A 20,573-nucleotide genomic window follows, 5' to 3' on the forward strand; every position below is an offset into this window, starting at 1 on the left:
TTCAAGCTGTGCCATCCGGTCAAAACACATTTTATAAGAACCTTGTTTTCCGCAAGCAGGTCACCTTTCTAGAACGCTGCGGAGGAAGAAGTCAGCCACAGGTACAGAATTCTGTATTCTGTGAGAACGGATGCAGCTGCACTGTGTTCAGGAATTCTTTTCTATCTTTGTAAAGTGATGGTCCAACTTTCTGGCTCCACTTTGTGTGGGCTAAATACCCTAATGTCTAAAAAACAAGTTATAAGAGAGTTCCTCATTGGTTAATCTTAAAAAATAACTGACGACGGGAACTGAGGACACAAAATTCCAAGAAATTGGGATGTGTAGACTAACATATAGGACGAAGTGAAAACCTTAATTGAAGAATGGTGAGTGCCATACAGAATTATTTAAGAATTCCATACGTAGGAGGTAGACAATTGGTTAACAGTGTGAAACTTGTACTAGGTGAGAGGTTAGTTATTTTGTTAACAACAATATCATATAACTGCACTTTTCAGAGTCTTTCTCATTGGCACATGGGGACAGTGCAGACTTGTAAAGGGGAATGAAAATTCTTTTTCAGTAGGGAACGCGTGGACTGAGTATTCTGAAGAGAGCACTCCCCCTGGCGATTCTTAAGAGACGACATCTTCTAGACATCGCTGTCAAGGCACTGGTGATGTAATCGCTTGTTGATGTTGAGAAAGGATGTTCCCAGAACTGACAGCTTGAAATGTGCCTTCAAGTTAGTGTTAATTACATCAAAGGAAAATTCCTTCAGTTATGCAACATTTAAATGTGCTTGTAATTTCACATATACGTTTTGCTGCGCCATGAAAGCATATTCCAACAGCGATTGATTTGGCACGACAGTACCGACTTTCTTTATGAGAAAGATCAATAATGAACAGTTAACTTTCATCGGTAAAGCTACACACTTGGAAATGCTATGACGTAAAGCTTTATCGTCTAAGTCATGGTTTTCATGAGCCATCTAACTAAATTATATCTATTGGCTGAAACAAATTTATGAGAAGCTGTCATGTTCTTACTGTGAAGTTTGGGAATGACGTGAAGCTAATATTCCAAGTCTGATGTAACTGTAATTGTTGTAGTAGTAATGGTAAATTACACCTATTCTGTTACACTCTTTGACATGGTACGAGACTGGATGTGGAGGCGAGACGCTAATAAAAGCTGTCACGTGGACGTAGCACTATCGAGGGCCGGCTGGGTGCCCTTGTACTCGCAGCTGATGGTGAGAGACGCCATGTCACCTTCCATCTTCTCTGGTGAGCAGAGAGACACTCCAATGTTCCTCCAGACCGACTTGTGTCACTCGATGGGACCAGCTTTGCCCCTGTCCAGCCACTGAAGGGCGCAATGCGCATGGCCTAGCCTGCCCTGCACAATGGAATTCCTGCTACTTGAGCCATTGCCGGCAAACTGCAAGTTGCCAACAGTGAGTCGTACTGAGGGAAGGCGCTGGGATTAGCCGCCTACTGTCTGCGTCTACTAACCTCTCTACTGAAATGCAATCATCAAGTAACACATGCTAAACGTATTCATACAACTTTCGTTGCTGTAATAGTGATGTCCACAAGGGTTATGCATCGAAACATTTGATACCTTATCAACCCATATGACGCAATAAACTGGATCGGTCTATTCTTCTGTACAGTTCTTAATGGTTTATTATCCACGTGTGAAGAAAGGTTGCTCATAAAACAGCTCTTAGACAAGCGAGAGAAAGTCTATTAATCGATAAATTTAGAAACTAAACTGTGTCGAAGTGTCACGTGAGTTGTGTGATTAAAGTTCACCCCTCAGGCGAGGGAAAGGACACCAAGTACAGCTTGAGCAGTACAGTGTGTACACATATTCGGGAGACATTGATAACAGTCGATGCCAGGAACGAATAACTATTGTGGACATGTAGTTACAACCTTGACTTTTATGATATTATTTACCATTGTGCCCGTTGGTCGAGTGAGGACAATGTGCAAAATGACTAAATGGTGGTGATTTACTATGAAAGCAGACTTGAGAAGTTTTAATTGGACTAAATCGTATCAAGATCATTTCGAACCCACGACGTCTTTCATGTAGTGTAGGTGAAATCCACCCTGTCTCCAGTGAGTCCGAACTGTGTCCAAGTTTCCCATACAAACAAATGGAAGTGTGATCAATAAATTTCATGTAACAAACTAAAAACTTCGATTAGGTTTTTTATGGAGTTCGATGCTGTGTTTCCTTCCAGGAGCTGACTTTTATTACATGATAATTGTCGTTGATACTTCTAAATATGTATTATTTATCTTATCAGTTGAAATGAAAAGATCAGCTATCAGTGAAGGGACACATTATGCCACCACCGTCATTGGTGTGATTTTAGATTTGACACTTTTTTCATTCCAATGTGATTCGTGGAATAGCTGTAAATGTTTTATCCTCACTGTGAGTCTTACGGATATTTTATCTCACTGTGGAGAATAAAGAGCTCATTTTTCGTGTCTAAGACGTCTCAATTCTTCCTTGTCATTGTTTACCATTCTGAATTAATTTACTCTGGTCTAATTTACACTTTTGTCTGTCTATGTACATAAAACAAATAGCATTTCAACTTGAATTCATTGAAACACTTTTGTAAATTACTCGATTAACTTTATATTTATAAATCCCTCCATTTGTGTGATGGAATTTCACGATATCTCTTATAGATATTGCCTATGTTTCATTTTTGTACATGTCATCTGTTTTCATACAGCAAAATAGGGTGAAAACAACATTTTCTGATTTTTAGAACAAGTCTACATACTAATGATTCCGCTGTTTAGTTGAAATTTTAAAGTTTTGTATTTGAATAGATGTCTGTTTGACTTGTATTATCATGTGCAATAGACTGTATATACATGTCCACGGTGGAAGAGGTAGTGAGCTCTTCAAGTAAGGAATGAATGTAAACTGCTTGTAGTTGTTGAAGTAAAAAGTGAATGTGATTACATGATTGAGCTGTCATTAGAAAGAGAGTGAGAGTGATTGAGATTCATAAAGAAAGTTAAAGCTTGTAAATGGAAATAATGATGTGAATGATGAACGTATTCGAAGAACCATCATTGTATACTTTCATAAAGGGAATCAGTGCAATATGTAAGCTGTTTCCCCGCTTATTAATTTGTGTAACCTGAAAAAAGCATTCCGATGTGTAGCCGTCGCTTGGAATCAATGAATATGATGATTTTTGTAATTAGTACGTGATATATTAATAACAATGAAAGTGTTCTGTGGTGAATAACTTTTTTCCTTATCTTCGTAACCACCCCTTCCCATCGAGGTTAGCAGTTTTTTTATATAAAATATTGATTGATGCTCTCACACTATGATAAGTCTCAGTGCAACTACATATGTACGAAATTTTCCCTACATATATATGTGATGATAATACAAACTAGTCTGCTCGCCGAGGAGCTGTTTGGAGATCTTGAGGGAGGCACTTGCGATATACTTCACCCACAGGTGTAGAGAAGGGATGATCGTGCAATTGCAGCTGATGTGTTGCAGACTGCTGCAGCTCACTACGGTAGCATCGTTCCACACTACTGAATGTAGAGCGTTGCGAGTGATTGCAGCTTAAGCAGGCAGGATATGTGAGTTACCAACACTCTGCAGATGCATTGCTAGAGTCCAGTAGGTACTGTTTTCTCAGGCGACTGAGCCTCATCCACGTCTCGATCAGTAATGTTATTGGTTTGTCATCGTTTTTTCACTCTTCTGGCACACGCAGGCAACCATTGATGTCCATTTTGGATTTGCTTTAACACAAATCATTTGTTGCCTACTGGTTTTGTCCCATTCATTTAAATTATGCAGCATTTGTCAGGTCATGTAAGCATTGTGTTAGAACCATTCGACATCAACAATTGTCAGTTTCCAGTGCCTGGATTTGTCAGATAAACATGTCCTGTGATTATTTATTGATCATGTACGTTGTTATTGTTGTTGTGGTCTTCAGTCCTTAGACTGGTTTGATGCAGCTCTCCATGCTAGTCTATCCTGTGCAAGCTTCTTCATCTCCCAGTACTTACTGCAACCTACATCCTTCTGAATCTGCTTAGTGTATTCATCTCTTGGTCTCCCACTAGGATTTTTAGCCTCCACGCTGCCCTCCAATGCTAAATCTGTCATCGCTTGATTCCTCAGACCATGCCCTACCAACCGGTCGGTTCTTGTCAAGTTGTGCCACAAACTCCTCTTCTCTCCAATTCTATTCAATGCCTTCTCATTAGTTACGTGATCTACCCATCTAACCTTCAGCATTCTTCCGTAGCACCACATTTCGAAAGCTTCTATTCTGTTCTTGTCCAAACTATTTATTGTCCATGTTTCACTTCCATACATGGCTACACTCCATACAAATACTTTCAGAAACGACTTCCTGACACTTAAATCTATACTCGATGTTAACAAATTTCTCATCTTCAGAAACGCTTTCCTTGCCATTGCTGGTCTACATTTTATGTCCTCTCTACTTCGACCATCATCAGCTATTTTGCTCCCCAAATAGCAAAACTCATTTACTGCTTTAAGTGTCTCATTTCCTAATCTAATTCCCTCAGCATCACCCGACTTAATTCGACTACATTCCATGACCTTCGTTTTGGTTTTGTTGATGTTCATCTTATATCCTCCTTTCAAGACACTGTCCATTCCGTTCAACTGCTCTTCCAAGTCCTTTGCTGTCTCTGACAGAATTACAATGTCATCGGCGAACCGCAAAGTTTTTATTTCTTCTCCGTGGATTCTAATACCTACTCCGAATTTTTCTTTTGTTCCCTTTACTGCTTGCTCAATATACATCGGGGAGAGGCTACAGCCCTGTCTCACCCCCTTCCCAACCACCGCTTCCCTTTCATGTCCCTCGACTCTTATAACTGCCATCTCGTTTCTGTACAAATTGTAAATAGCCTTTCGCTCCCTGTATTTTACCCCTGCCACCTTCAGAAGTTGAAGGAGAGTAATCCAGTCAACATTGTAAAAAGCTTTCTCTAAGTCTACAAATACTGGAAACGTAGGTTTGCCTTTCCTCGATCTTTCTTCTAAGATAAGTCGTAGGGTCAGTTATGCTTCACGTGTTCCATCATTTCCACGGAACCCAAACTGATCTTCCCTGAGGTCGACTTCTACCAGTTTTTCCATTCGTCTGTAAAGAATTCGCGTTAGTATTTTGCAGCTGTGACTTATTAAACTGATAGTTCGGTAATTTTCACATCTGTCAACACCTGCTTTCTTTGGGATTGGAATTATTATATTCTTCTTGAAGTCTGACGGTATTTCACCTGTCTGATACATCGTGCTCACCAGATGGTAGAGTTTTGTCATGACTGGCTCTCCCAAGTCCGTCAGTAGTTCAGATGGAATGTTGTCTACTCCCGGGGCCTTGTTTCGACTCAGGTCTTTCAGTGCTCTGTCAAACTGTTCACGCAGTATCGTATCTCCCATTTCATCTTCATCTGGATCCTCTTCCATTTCTATAATATTGTCCTCAAGGACATCGCCCTTGTATGGACCCTCTATATACTCCTTCCACCTTTCTGCTTTCCCTTCTTTGCTTAGAACTGGGTTGACATCTGAGCTCTTGACATACATCCAAATGGCTCTCTTATCTCCAAAGGTCTCTTTAATTTTCCTGTAGGCAGTATCTATCTTATCCCTATTGAGATAAGCCTCCACATCCTCACATTTGTCCTCTAGCCGTCCCTGCTTAGCAGTTTTGCACTTCCTGTCGATCTCATTTTTGAGACGTTTGTATTCCTTTTTGCCTGCTTCATTTACTGCATTTATATATTTTCTCCTTTCATCAGTTAAATTCAATATTTCTTCTGTTACCCAAAGATTTCTAGCAGCCCTCGTCTTTTTACCTACTTGATCGTCTGCTGCCTTCACTACTTCATCCCTCAAAGCTACCCATTCTTCTTCTACTGTATTTTTCCCCCATTCCAGTAAAATTTTCCCTTATGCTCTCTCTGAAACTCTCTACAACCTCTGGTTTAGTTTATCCAGGTCCCATCTCCTTAAATTCCCACCTTTTTGCAGCTTCTTCAGTTTTAATCTACAGTTCATAAGCAATAGATTGTGGTCAGAGTCCACATCTGCCCCTGGAAATGTCTTACAATTTAAAACCTGGTTCCTAAATCTCTGTCAAGCCATTATGTAATCAATCTGATACCTTTTAGTATCTCCAGGGTTCTTCCATGTATACAACCTTCTTTCATGTACGTTATTGCGGCAGTATAATGAAAAAGGGCCCAATTTGGACCAGAGTTTCATTTTATAGTTAGACGATTCCTCTGTTTATTGCCTTCTGTGAGGTGCAAAATCCATGTCTCGTGTATGCTAGGACCTCCCCCGTCAGTTGTTTGATCTGACCATCGGACAGTACAACGAATGTGGATCGTTCCGAAATCCACAAGGATACGTCAAAAGCTCAGTTGGCTCTTCGCAGGTGCAGGGACGTCGCACACATCAAAAGCCAGAAAACACTGGCCTTCATTGCTTCAAGTCGGCCCAAACAAAATGCCACAGGTGCTGACAACCTCGTCACCATGGAGAGCCAAAATGGTTCAAATGGTTCTAAGCACTATGGGACTTAACATCTGAGGTCATCAGTCCCCTAGACCTAGAACTACTTTAACCTAACTAACACCCATGCCCGAGGCAGGATTCGAACCTGCGACCTCAGCAGCAACGCGGTTCCGGACTGAAACGCCTAGAACCGCTCGGCCACAGAGGCCGGTCATGAAGTGCCACTTCCAGTAGATTGCAATATCAAGTATTTCTTATAAGTTAAAGAACTCTGTTGTAGAAATGTGTCATCAATGGTTCTTGGAACTAAATTGCGTATAACTTCCGTCATATTCCAACAAAAGACATGTTTTTTTTTTCTGAAACACGTCACTTACATCTGAGGAAAGACGTCATAATTGGTGTTCCCTTTATCAACTTCCAATATGGATCGAACTAGGACCTGAAGGTAGTTTAACAAGTCACATAGGTGAGCTGCGGCACCTATGGTGTCAATAGCGTCGTCGTTGATCCCTGTTGTTGAAGCGCCCACTGATACTCTCGATGTGTTTGGTATTCGTTCATCGCTTTATAAACAGGATTGAGAACTTTCATACAGCTGAAAATACTACGGACGCACATGTGATACAGTATCTGCTAGAGCTGGCTTTCCCTTTTTCTTATGGAGAAGACAGAAGGTGCTTCTACTGATCACTCGAAGTGTGTTAGATGGGCTATAGAAACGCGAAGGGAAATACCTAGAGAGTCAGGAGGTAAGCGAATGTCCACTTTATGAACTCTGCGAGTGTCTTGTGCAAAATGTGGAGCAATCCCGCTGACATGTTGAGCGTACTTGGTGAATCTGTTTGCAAATCCTGACGCATCAGGGTGAAGAGACCATCATCAGTTCCAGCAGACAGCATCAGGCTGCTTCCGTGATCACAGACAGGCTCGCAGGCGTGGTGTGATCAGAGCTGGTATCTTGCAGCGATCGATGTTCTGCGGTTTGGAGCTGATGAAAAGCCTTACAGTAGACGCTCAATCGAATCTGTGATTATCTTGGAACGTGAGGTTTTCGACCTCCATTATCGACTGGGGAGTTATAGAATCTCTGTTTGTCGGTCAGATGTGAAATACACACATAGCAAGTTGTTACTCGAGTAGCAGAGTACCTGTGGTTTTTGCAGGTTGTGCGGTGTAGACGAAATACCACGATTCCATGAAATGTCGGGACGCGATTTTTAACTTATGTCCTGAAACACGGGGCAGATGATAAAGCGAGCAGCAAACTGCTCCATCAGAGGTGTACAAATTCCCATTGCAGCCTGCTTGCCCCTAGCTCCTCTGCAACCATTCATGCAGGTCAGCCTGCCGCGACGTAAACACAAGAGTACGCATGTACTGAGGCATAGTGGGTAATGCGACCGACTTGGGCTCCCGCAAGCCCGGGCTACCTGGGTTCCCGCAGGCCTGCCAAGCTTCACGGGACCCGCTCAGCTTGCTGCGCCTGACAACAGGTTGCGCTGTCAAGCTACCGTGACTAGAGTAGCCAGGTAGTTAGCCCGCAGTACATTTATCGCAACGGTGCGGGCAGCACAATGAATAGGTCGGACTTTAGTGAGATTGAAAAAAAAATTGACAACTGGCGAATACATGCTGGTAACGAAACAGAGCACAAGTGCCCCATAGGAAACGTTTTCGTGTGTTTATGAGGCCGCTTCAAATAAATCGGTAGGTGTGTCTCAATGCAAACTATGGTTCAAATGGCTCTGAGCACTATGGGACTCAACTGCTGTGGTCATCAGTCCCCTAGAACTTAGAACTACTTAAACCTAACTATCCTAAGGACATCACAAACATCCATGCCCGAGGCAGGATTCGAACCTGCGACCGTAGCAGTCGCACGGTTCAGGACTGCGCGCCTAGAACCGCGAGACGCAAACTATGTAAAAAGCTCTTAAGTACTTATTTAGGAACCTCAAGTATGTTACGACATGTGTGCAAATTTGACAAGCAGTTCCCTCACTCCGGAAGTTTCTTGAAAGAGGACAAAGATTTAGTGGCCGAAAATGGCGTCGAAATGTGTGCTAAGGACCTGAGACCATTTAGCAGTATAGAGGGAGAAGGGTTTCATGGTAACCCGCAAACGATGTCAAAATCTTTTGTAAGGTACTCTTTTCCATGCACTGTCCGAAATATTATGTAGACAGTAATGTTCCTCTTGATGGTCAAGTGTGCAAAATTTCTTCAAGATCCGAATAAAACTGTAGGTTGGTGTAGAAGTGTGTAAGTAAAGTACTCTCCGCCATGTACCATTCAGAATTTTAAGCAGACAGCGCCCTTCATCCTCTTTGAATATCAAGTATGCCAAATTTCATCAAGATCGGAATAAAAACGTACAATTTGTCGAATTCCGTTAGGTAAAGTAACCTCTGCCACGCACCCTACGAAATTTTAAGTAGACTGTGACCTTCCTCCTGGTTTCAAGGTATAGTATGCAAAATTTCATCAAGATTGCATGCAATACAAACACACAGACACAATGAAAACACACTTTCAGTTTTTCTCAAATGTTCCAATTTTTCGGTCGATTTTCGAAAAATTTTATTTCATAAAAACCTTGTCCTGAGAATTACGAACACAGCAAAGAAAAAAAAAATTGCCGAATTGGTCCAGCCGTTCTCGAGTTTTACGCTTATCAACGCATTTGGCAATTCATTTTTATTTACATAGATAATAAGCCCAAAATATACGCGTAAAGGAAGAATGTACAAATAAAACCCAGTATTTTTTGACCTGAAATTAATATATATATAATGTTAGGGTTTGTCTTTTGGTGCTCAGGTAAAATAAAAACTTTTAATTAACGTTCATAGTACGACAATGAAGCGCGCAGACTAAACGGCTGCGTAGCGCAGCTCGGCAGTAACATGGGAAGGCAAGCAAGTTTCCCGCAGCCTGCCCGGGTTGGGTTGTGCTTGGCTTGGCTCGGAGTGAAACAGGCTGCCCGATCTGTTGACAACGCGCGGCGGCCTGCCCGCCTGGCCACCGGGCAAGCATGGGCGGGTTAAAAGCGGAACATGTACACCTCTATGCTCCATACGTTACGTCAGCGTGGACAATATCTTGGTAGGGACTCGTTGACGCAGCACCGCATCAGTCGCATAAGCTTTCGCTGCCAGGCGCCAGAATGCCTCTGCACGAGAACTGCTCCGATGGTCATCCAGCTGCGGAGTTCGATGGAGAGTCACCAAACGTCAGCAAATTTCAGGAATAGAGTGCAGTGGACCGATGTGCCGTCTCGTACAGCCTCCTCCAGTCAGCCGCCGCGATACAAATAGAGAGAAAGCCAGTCTACCCCTGGAATCTAGACAATCCTTTGCCTAGTCACCGCCGTCTGGGCTAAGCGCTGTGGCTCTGCCTTGCAACAATGCTGTTCTAGCTTCTTCCGGCCGCTGCCATATTCGCCGGTGTCACTCAGTTTTGTGCCTCCCAACAGTGTGTTTGACCTTCAGGGGCAACTACCGCTTCTGCGCAGGTACGAACACTCGATGAAACGAGGACACCAAGTCATGCCTACGAAGATACGCTCCAGTCTCAGCTCTAACTTGACGAATAACAAAGTTTTCCTGAACTAGGACTACCTTGCTGCTGCAGTGCTCACCTCTGGAAGACTCCTGTCTCCATTACCAGCCACAGGACGAGTGGAAGAACAGCTACACTGTCCTGGTACCGGAAGAACCTCCACAGTAGTTCCATTATTCACAAGGAAATGGTCTAATGCGACATGTCGAAACATACCCCGAAATTTTGTATGCAGGAAGAATACACCGAAAGGAAGATCTTGTCAGTATTTCAGCTGCTAAGTTACACGGTAAGTATATTTTTAAAAATTTTGAAACTTGCCAAATTCATAGTCTGCCAGGTGGCTGAAGAATTGTACACCGGTACCGGAACTGTAGGGAAGTCTGCGTGCGCAACAAGGCAGGCGTATATCCTTCGTTGACAGGGAACCTGCAAACAGGTAACATGACTCGCTGCAATCGTAATTTGTAAAGCGAATTTCAGTTTTCGTCGAAAGTTTCTGTGAAACAACTGTCGGCAGTTACGGTTCATTCAACTTTGAACCTCATTTAATATCCATAATAATTACCAGCTGCTTTTGGGGTAGTATAAGTGTTAACAATGGTGAATTAACATTATTTGTGTTTAATGGATAATACTCGCATAATCTGATCATGAACTGTATAAATGGAAGAAATATTTCAATGAAGTGATAAATACGCACTTAAATGAAACTAGCAGAACTGTGAAAGGAAAACTTGCCGAAAGATTTACTGCACAGGGAAGCCACGAAGTCCCGTATCCCCCCCTCCCCCAGCCACAGTTGGATTAATAACATGAACAACAGTTCTTTAGAGGAGTTTCCTTGAAATACGAGCCATGTAGAGCTGCTCATGAAAGTCACTGCACCCTTTCCAGTGGATCTACGAGACTCCACCCTCCAAATCTCGACTGAGATGAAAATAGCTCTTTTCAGGACGTCTTTGTCTTGGTTAAGCAGATTCGAGAAATCATACAGTATGAGAAGTCACAAAACAACAAAGTTTCCTTCATGTAAAAGTGTAGAGAAGATGACACTGATTCTCAGTTGACATGAAGATGGAGCCTGCTGTCATCCTCACATTTGCTGTGTCTAACGTCAATCAGTCACGTTTCATGGGAGAACAGTGAGCAAACTGTTTCAAGGCATAAAAAGAACAGCCTGTTATGCAATCGATCATTGTTGTGACACATTCATATTCAACAATGACAGTGATAAGTACGAGCGCATTACTGTTGCCGGAGCTTTATATCTGTCTTCAGGAACCTCAGCGCATATTAGGACCAAAAGTACAAAAATATCATAATCGACCATTCAAAATCTGTAAAAACAGGTGTGTAAGCAGTTGCAGTGATTAATTCATTGTTTTTGTGTGGACTCTTGGCCTGGACATAACGATGCCTCTGTCTTTCAGGAAGACGACGAAAAGGCTGCTGAGTTAAATCGGAGTCTCCCCCCCCCCCCCCCCCCAGAACAATCAATATCACTCTCGATAAAGTCCGTTTTGACTGCGGAAAGAATTTTTAAGGAAACTGTAAGGAAACATAATTTTCGATAGCTCCATGCCATTTGAGATTTAGCAGGAGAACACTATTCTTTAATTCCAGTAATTTGATCATTTTCAGTCTGCATCGACACGTTTTACATACTACTTTAAGTACTCACGGTATGCGGAACAACAAGCACAGCAAAGGCTAGGACTTTTCCCGACTCCACAGCAATACTGGTTAAATAGAAGTAGTAATTACTCTGACGTGAATGAAAGCATTAAATTTTCTTTTCGTGTGCCTCGTGTAAGGAAAGTGCTTGTTTTCGACATTCAAATAACTCTTCGCTTTATTGTGAGGACGATAGGAAATAAACAAGGAACTGTTTCATTGATACTAAAAAATACATACTAAAAATTATCTTAAGAACTGTGCTACAGGAATTGCTATAAAATGATGTATGTGTAAGAAACATTTCGTTCCAATAAATTAAAGACACGATGACAGAATTCGTTCTGTAACGTAACATCAAACGCCTTGATGTATTTTTCTTCGCTATTCACCTTTGTAAGAATTACTTATGCAAGAAATTAGCTGTCGATATGAACTGCCTCTTATTCCAAACATCAATGATACGTGACATTTCTTGTATGGTTTAGGTGCTTCGAATTCGTTTGTGTCACTCCGCATGTTGGTACTACTTGGTACCATGCTCTCTTGCTATGACTGGTCGTGCGCTGGCCAGGAATAACTGTACAAACCGAAGCCCTGAGTGATTCTTCGTCCGCCAAAAATAAATAACTTCAATATTTTAAAGAAAGTACCTGCAGCGCTTCTTAGCAGTTAAAGTTTTGACGGTACATTCCTGCATAATAACAATTTCGACTTGGGTTTGGAAATGACAGGTTGGACCACTCCCTTGTCAGCAGCCACTACAGAGCACTCGTTATGGCAGATTGTAAAAAGAAAATTGAGGCATGTTGTGGCTCGCATTGGTGCCGTTGGTAAGTTGGCATCGTGTAATAGTGATAGTGGCATGTCGTTTTATTCTTGTGTTTACTGGCACCACTACATTTGCTAGCATTGTCTGTCCATGAGGGTCAGCAGTAGCAGTTATCGAGATCTAGTACCGTGGTACTATGTTTGGAAGGATGTCAAGTCTTTTCTGGGTGGGAGTGTGTCGTGGAGTTCGGTTGGGACGGACCAGCAGTGAGGTCCTGCAATATGATGCCAGGACTGCTGGCGGCATGCAGGCACTGCCGAATCGAGGGGCTGTAGTTGAGAGCGCCACAACCTTATTGTCCACCGGACCCAGGACGTTTGAGTTGAGTGAACATTAACCCAGTAGTGGAACCTCCACTATTTTGAGGTCACGCTGTTTTTTTCACGTGTTGTTGCTCGCAGGGTTGCTGAGACGAAGAGCAACGAGTGGAGTGTTTGGACTTGGTGAGATTAGTTTGCCATCCTCAGCTTCTTATTATTAATCATTGAATTCCTTGTGTTCATTGGTGAAGTTCAACCAGCTGTATATTTCTGCCTAGTGGCCGATAGCGCCCCAGTTAACTGCCCTGGAGGTTAGCGTATTTTCGCGGAGTGTACCTTTCCTCGCCTTGCCGCTGCTGTCCGGTAAGGTGTGTAGTTCGACAGCCTCCTCGATTGTGGTCCAGATATGTTGTTTCTTTTGGACTACTTTGGTCATTGTCTTTCCTTCTGTTTCTGGATGTTCTAAACACCGGAGTCTGAGGACGAAGTACTGTCCGCCAGTTCCACCTTGGCTGGGTTATTCCATCGTTGTATTGGTTATCAGACGTTAGGTAGATTTTGCAAGAGTGTTGGTCTGCGTTTAAACTGTCACTAGTTTGAGATGCCATCCGGTTAAGTGAATACATCTCTTGGCTGCCTGTCTCATCGGTTACGAAGTTGAGCGACTTTCCCAGGTGATCCTTAGAGCACTGTTTGAGGCCCACTTCTCTCTTGGTTTGATCAGATAGTGATGATTGTTTTTTTTAAAGCAAATTTTAATTTTGAATTATTGCTCCTGGGGCCTTCATCTGACAATTAATTTGAATTTCTTGTCAATAAGGCCTTCAGCCAGGATTGCTACTCTTTAGAATGTTTAATAAGATATTGTCTCTTAATAGTGAAACATTGATTATTGTGTTTTTTTAAACAAAATATTTTAGTATCTCTTGGAGAAGTTTAACTGTTTTGTAGAATTTGGTATCCAGGCCTTCACCCGTTAAATTGTTTTTGAGCTATTATTATTGGGGCCTTCAGCCAACAAATAATTTGAATTTCTGGTAAATAAGGCCTTCAGCTGGAAGTGCAACTTGCTTAAGAATATTTTATTGAACATTGTGTCTTAATAGTCAAATTTGATAATTGTTCCCTATTGTCAACCTCATTTTCAATTGGTTCCAAATAAAGTGTACGTGATTTAAAAAAAAAAAAAAAAAATCTGAGCAACCAACGGTGACTGAGTAAGGCCCCGTCCAACCGAATCCTGCCTTTCCCTAAGTCCCATGTCTTAAAAATGTTAATGTAGAGTCAGGTACAGCAGCGTCATGAAAGAGTTTCAGATTTCGTGCCACTTATGGAAGTTAATAATGGCCACATAACACTAGGACAGAAAGTTAAATGCAACGAAATTCCAAATAGAACGCTTGGCTTAACGCCGGTGCTGAGGGGCGTGTTTACGGCCGCATGTAACACGATAATATCTAGTACAGTTCATACAAATTCCGTAAGGGTAAAAATTGAGATGAAACACGAGATAAAGATTAATCATCTATGGTACTCGGATGTTTTTATAGATATCCTCCCGCAGGAGTTCTACCAGTCAAAGACTGTAGTATGATTGCCAGTACAGCGCGTTTGCCTTTGAATTAATTTAGCGATTCACTACTCACGTAAGGACCGATGAGTTGAATGACTACTTTTAATGAACGGTTTTCAGTCTACCCGCCAAGTAAAGTCATGACAGATGGGGAATACTAAAAATAACTCTACAGGTCTGAAAGGGAGGTACTTCGACTTAGAAAGCAAGGAGAGCTTCGTTGCAGATTGCATTAAACGTAGCCAAAATAAACGAAAATAAACGAAGATTAACGAAAGCAAAATTAGCGTAAGGAGAGCCGTGCTTGAAGAAATTCGGAAGCAAAATAAAAGCCTAAAATATTTTAGTAGAATGTTAAATCAGGAAAATGATCAAAACTGTCTCTCCTGATAATCAGTAATGACAATGAGATAGAAACAAAGGGCGACGAAGAGAAAGCCTAGTACCAAATTTATTTTTCCAAAACTTTCACTAAGGATGAAAGTACTATAGCGCCTCCTTTCAAAACTTAGGAATATATAGACAAGTGCCAGTGGAATAGACAATCGACGAAGATTGCTCGACAATTGACATGTGACTGACACTGATGGGACACCTATACGTTTCTCCATAGAGTATGTGAAAGAATTTTCCCCTGTCTTAGCAGTAATGTCGAGTCTAAAAACAATGATAATGTGAAATCCGGCTGGCTCTTTTCGTCTACAAAACACGCAAGGCAGCAAATACCTACGTTCAGGTTGATGCTGTGTTCCTTGACTTTCGGATGGCGTTCGATATAGTTCTATCGTGTCACCTAATGAACAAAAGGAGCGCACGGAATATCAAATCATCTTCGTGATTGGACTGAAAAATTCCTAGCAAATAGAACACAGCATGATCTTAGCGGAGAAAAATCTTTAAAGGCAAAACTAAATTCGGACGTACACCAGGGACCATTACAGTGGACAATATACAGGGTAAGTCACTAATTATTGCCATTTAGAATAACTCCGAAAGTACGATAGTAACTGAAAAGTTTGTGGGACAAATGTTGCATGGGGCAATGGGAGCCATAACGTGACGTTGGTTTTTTGTTGCTAGGTGTGGTCACGTCAGAGATATAAGGTCAACTTTGTTTTTTACTAAATGGGGTGATATAGTTTGGTACATATTTTCTGATAGCGGCTATCGAGACGAATCCAATGATATGTAACAGTAATGTCTTTGAAGGTAAAGAAAGGACAAAAAGGTGGCATGAACATTTAGAGAAGGTGTTCGAAGTGATGACCTTGGTTTCGATACATTTCTACAATCTTCTTATCATGGACTGAATGTTATTCCTTATTACATCGGCACCTATAGAATCACTTGCCCTGAAAATTCTCTCTCGTATATCTTGCAAATAGTGAATATTCGCCGGATACGGAGTATCCATCTAATGTGCCATTGACATATAAACACCATTCGGCGGTTTCGCAATACAACACCAATAGGAACGGTAAGACTAGTCGAATCAAGCGAATGTGAATGATGTATTCCTTCGAAGAACATGTCGATACGCTTCTCATTTACGGAGAATGCCATCGAAATTCAGTGAAAGCTAGAGACTTATACGCTGAAAGATATTCTCAACGTATTGCGAATACATAGAAAGAAGGATCCTTTATTGTATGATTATATGATAGCGGAACAAACACTGGTAGCAGTTACTTCTGTAAAATATCTGGGAGTATGCGTACGGAACGATTTGAAGTGGAATGATCATATAAAACTAATTGTTGGTAAGGCGGGTACCAGGTTGAGATTCATTGGAAGAGTGCTTAGAAAATGTAGTCCATCAACAAAGAAGGTGGCTTACAAAACACTCGTTCGACCTATACTTGAGTATTGCTCATCAGTGTGGGATCCGTACCAGGTCGGGTTGACGGAGGAGATAGAGAAGATCAAAAGAAGAGCGGCGCGTTTCGTCACTGGGTTATTTGGTAACCGTGATAGCGTTACGGAGATGTTTAATAAACTCAAGTGGCAGACTCTGCAAGAGAGGCGCTCTGCATCGCGGTGTAGCTTGCTCGCCAGGTTTCGAGAGGGTGCGTTTCTGGATGAGGTATCGAATATATTGCTTCCCCCTACTTATACTTCCCGAGGAGATCACGAATGTAAAATTAGAGAGATTAGAGCGCGCACGGAGGCTTTCAGACAGTCGTTCTTCCCGCGAACCATACGCGACTGGAACAGGAAAGGGAGGTAATGACAGTGGCACGTAAAGTGCCCTCCGCCACACACCGTTGGGTGGCTTGCGGAGTATCAATGTAGATGTAGATGTAGATGTAGATGTAGATTCACCCTACACATCGTGCATTTAAATATGTGTATGATAAATTGATAATAACTGGATCTTTAACGCATCTGAAACATATCCGGCAAAGGAACGTTACTAACGAGGACACGGAAATTGGTACTCTTGCCGCTGTGTTTCGAGATCCTTGGGTTAGTTCGCGTCATATCGCAAGGGAATCTGGCCTTAGCCAAAGTAGTGTTGCTCGTGTTCTGCATCGCCGTAAATATCATCCTTACCATATCAGTCTCCGCCAAGAATTAACTGGTACGGATTGAATGCGTCGCATTTAATTCTGACGGTGAGCTCAACTTCAGATTCAGAGAGATGACACATTTATTCATTTTATTTTATTTATTGACGAGGCTACATTCACGAATCATGGAAATGTTAATTTGTATAACATGCATTATTGGGTAACTGAAAGTCCATGTTGGATGCGGCGATTTTCACACCAAAAACCGTGGTTGGTGAACATATGGTGTGGGATTCTGGAGGACAGAATCATAGGCCCGTACTCCATCGAAGGAAATCTTAATGGTAGGAAGTACATCACATTCCTACAAGAAACATTAGGCCTGTTACTAGAAGAAATACCTTTAGGAACAAGGAACACAATGTCATATCAACACGATGTGTGTCCGGCATATTTTTCGCTGATGGCTGGAAATGAGTTGCAGAGACAATTCCCAAATCGTTGGATTTGACACGGAGGATGTGTCGTGGCCGGCTCGTTCGCCGGACTTGACGCCTCTGGATAGTTTCTTACTGTTACACATCATTGGATTCGTCTCGATAGCCTTTATCATAAAAAAGTACCAAAGTATCGCATCTCATTATAAAAAAAAAAAGTTAACCTCCATATCTCTGAAGCGACCCCTCTAGCAAGAAAAATACATCATATTATGGCCCCAGTCATTCCATGCAACTTTTGTCCCACAAACGTTTCAGCTCTTATCATACTTGCGTAGTTATTCTTGGTGGTAATAGTTAGTGACTCACCCCGCATACTAATGAGCTGGTGGACATTGCCAGAAGATTCATGACGCTGTTTACGGATGATGGTGGTGTATATACTGAACGCCCATCACTAGAAAATTGTTGCTCAGACCAGGAAGACCGGCAGAGCAACTGGCAGTTGAACCAAAAATCAAAAAATGTAGTTACTGCGCATAAATCAGCAGAAAATTCAGATACTGTGTAGCTACACGACTGCCAAAGCATCATTCTAATGGGTGTAATTTAACGAATAGCACCGAAACTTGGTATATTCTAACGCGTTAGCACGGAAACGATTTACTCCGAAAAAAAGTTTAGTTCCAGTTTTGGCCACCAGTTGCTGGTCTAGCGCTATGAATACAAGCAAGAAATATAGAAATATTAATAGATTAGGAATGGGATATGGGAAGAAAAGATCAAACAAGCGAGAAAGGCTTAATGTCGATTTCATTATTTACTGATACACAATTATTCAACATGATCACTGGAGACGTCAACGAAATTCTGTATAGCGCCAGATTTTCACCTGGTTCCCAAAATTCAAACTATATTTTTTTCAGCGTAATTCAGCTCCACATTAACGGATAGCGTATCTACCAACTTCCGCTGTCACACGGTAATTATAACTTACAGTGGAACTCCGTGAGTAGCGGCACTTTAATTATAACCACGAGGTATTTAAAGTGGAACGATTACAAAAATCTGATCGCAGGTAATGTAGATGCCTGATTAAGTTTCATAAGAAGACTGCTCAGGAAAGGGTATTCGAGCCACGAAAGTGGTAGCTCATGAAACCCTGGATGAACGACCTTGAGTATTGATCGTCAGTTTGGGATTCTTACTAAGCAGGAGTGATAGACGAAACAGAGGAGTTCCAAGGAAGAACGGTGCATTCCGCCCAGATTAGTTTGGTAAAAATTAAAGCTTCACGGAGTTGGTTATTGAATTCCACAGGCAGATGGTACAAGGGAAGAGCTGCGAACTACGGCGGGTGTTGCTGTTATTATTTCGAGAACCAACATTCCCAGAAGAGTCAACGAAAATACTTCTTCCTCTAGCGTATACCCCGCGAAACGTTAATAACGGTGAAATTACAGAGATACGCCACAAGGCGAGCTACCTTCTACGGATCATTAGTGGTTAGTGCAGGAAAGAGGGGAAACGGCAGTCGTACAAAAGCTGCCCTCTGCCACACGTAATAAAGTTGCTTACGGTGTATGAATCTAGATGCAGATGTAATATAAACCACAACTAATTCTACACATCCACACATCGCATGCATAAGCAAAGCAAAGCGAGTGACCTTAAACCTGTACTTGGAATGATTACCGGAGTAGTTGCAGTTTGCAGTACCCCAGAAAATTCTCAGGAAGTATTTCACTTACGTACATTCTGTTCTACAAGTACTTTTAACGTGTAATTCTCAGTGTTTTTGCAAAACCTAATTGTACCAAATAGTCAAAATCTGGTAGGTATACTCAGTAAAGAAACTGTTGTTGATTGTGAATAGGGTAATGCCACTTTCAAGGTTATCACTGAAGAACAAAATATTCACATGTGCTGAGGGCACTCACCAAATAAGACTAAGTTCCAACTAACATGTACAGTCGATTCACCAGACAGATTAGTACAGCTCTTGACTTTGCTCTTGTCGAAAACTCAGCCCCTTCTACAGCGTCAAACTTGTCCTTACATACTTCCATAGTGGACTTTCCGAAATCACCATTATTGGGTCAGAATTTGCCGCTGTACAAAATTACAGTTTCTAAATTCTCGATGTTAGCTAAGATCTAATTACATTGAACTACGCGTTCTTTTATACTAATTAATTCAAGCTGTAGTAGTAAGTTGGTAGTTCACCAACAATTATCAACATATAGCCAGGAAAATTTTGCTAAATTATTAATAGCACTTAAAATTTATTTTTGTGAAAGAACTGATGCATTATTCTAACGAGAATTACTTCCCCTTTGGGAATTACTTCTCATTTCTGCTAGAGTAATCCGTTTCCTTGTAACTAATACAAATTGCAGGCGTTGGTATTTGCTGAAATATCAGTTGGCTGAGAGAAACTTAATAAACCGCGTAAAACATTTATAAATATAAACGATGTTTATTACTTATGTCATTATCTAGAATATTGGCACTTGAGCATGTGTCAATTTCTTTCTCGTAACTCATCCTCTTTTTAACAATCTGACTTTTGTCGTTTTCTATTTCATTGCTTTTTATTACTGTAATGCCTCTTATACCTTATAAGCTCATTACAGACTTCAAAGATTGTATCCCTCCCTTTATTTCACGCTGTTCAATAAATCACTGAAAACTAGAGTATGCCTCCAGTAACGACATCTGGTGAACTTGCAACACAAACATCTTGTGGCTACTGTACGGCAGCTTGTTTTGAACTGATAACATGACTCGTGCATATGCTGTTATTTATATATATATTTGACAATGCTGGTACTGATTTTGCATTTAACATTTGACGATGCCACTATGACTGCAGTACATTAGGACACTGTTTTTATAAAAAGGAGGTATGCTTCTTCGTACTTAAAGCGCATAAATGCATATGTATGTCAGTGGTACTTTTCATTATGGTCCACTTATTGTTTTTAAGCTGTAGACAATCTGCGAGTATATTTATGTTTTTCCCATATTTTTTGCTGCATTTCTGAAGATGGTCATTATAGACCGAAACCGGTATTCTGTGAACAAAAAGTTTGTGACCATAGAAGTAAATTAAAGGAAATTTATTATATGCAAATAGTGTGTGCTGTATATCCT

This window comes from Schistocerca piceifrons, chromosome 3 (genome assembly GCF_021461385.2).
Source record: "Schistocerca piceifrons isolate TAMUIC-IGC-003096 chromosome 3, iqSchPice1.1, whole genome shotgun sequence".
Taxonomy (NCBI): domain Eukaryota; kingdom Metazoa; phylum Arthropoda; class Insecta; order Orthoptera; family Acrididae; genus Schistocerca; species Schistocerca piceifrons.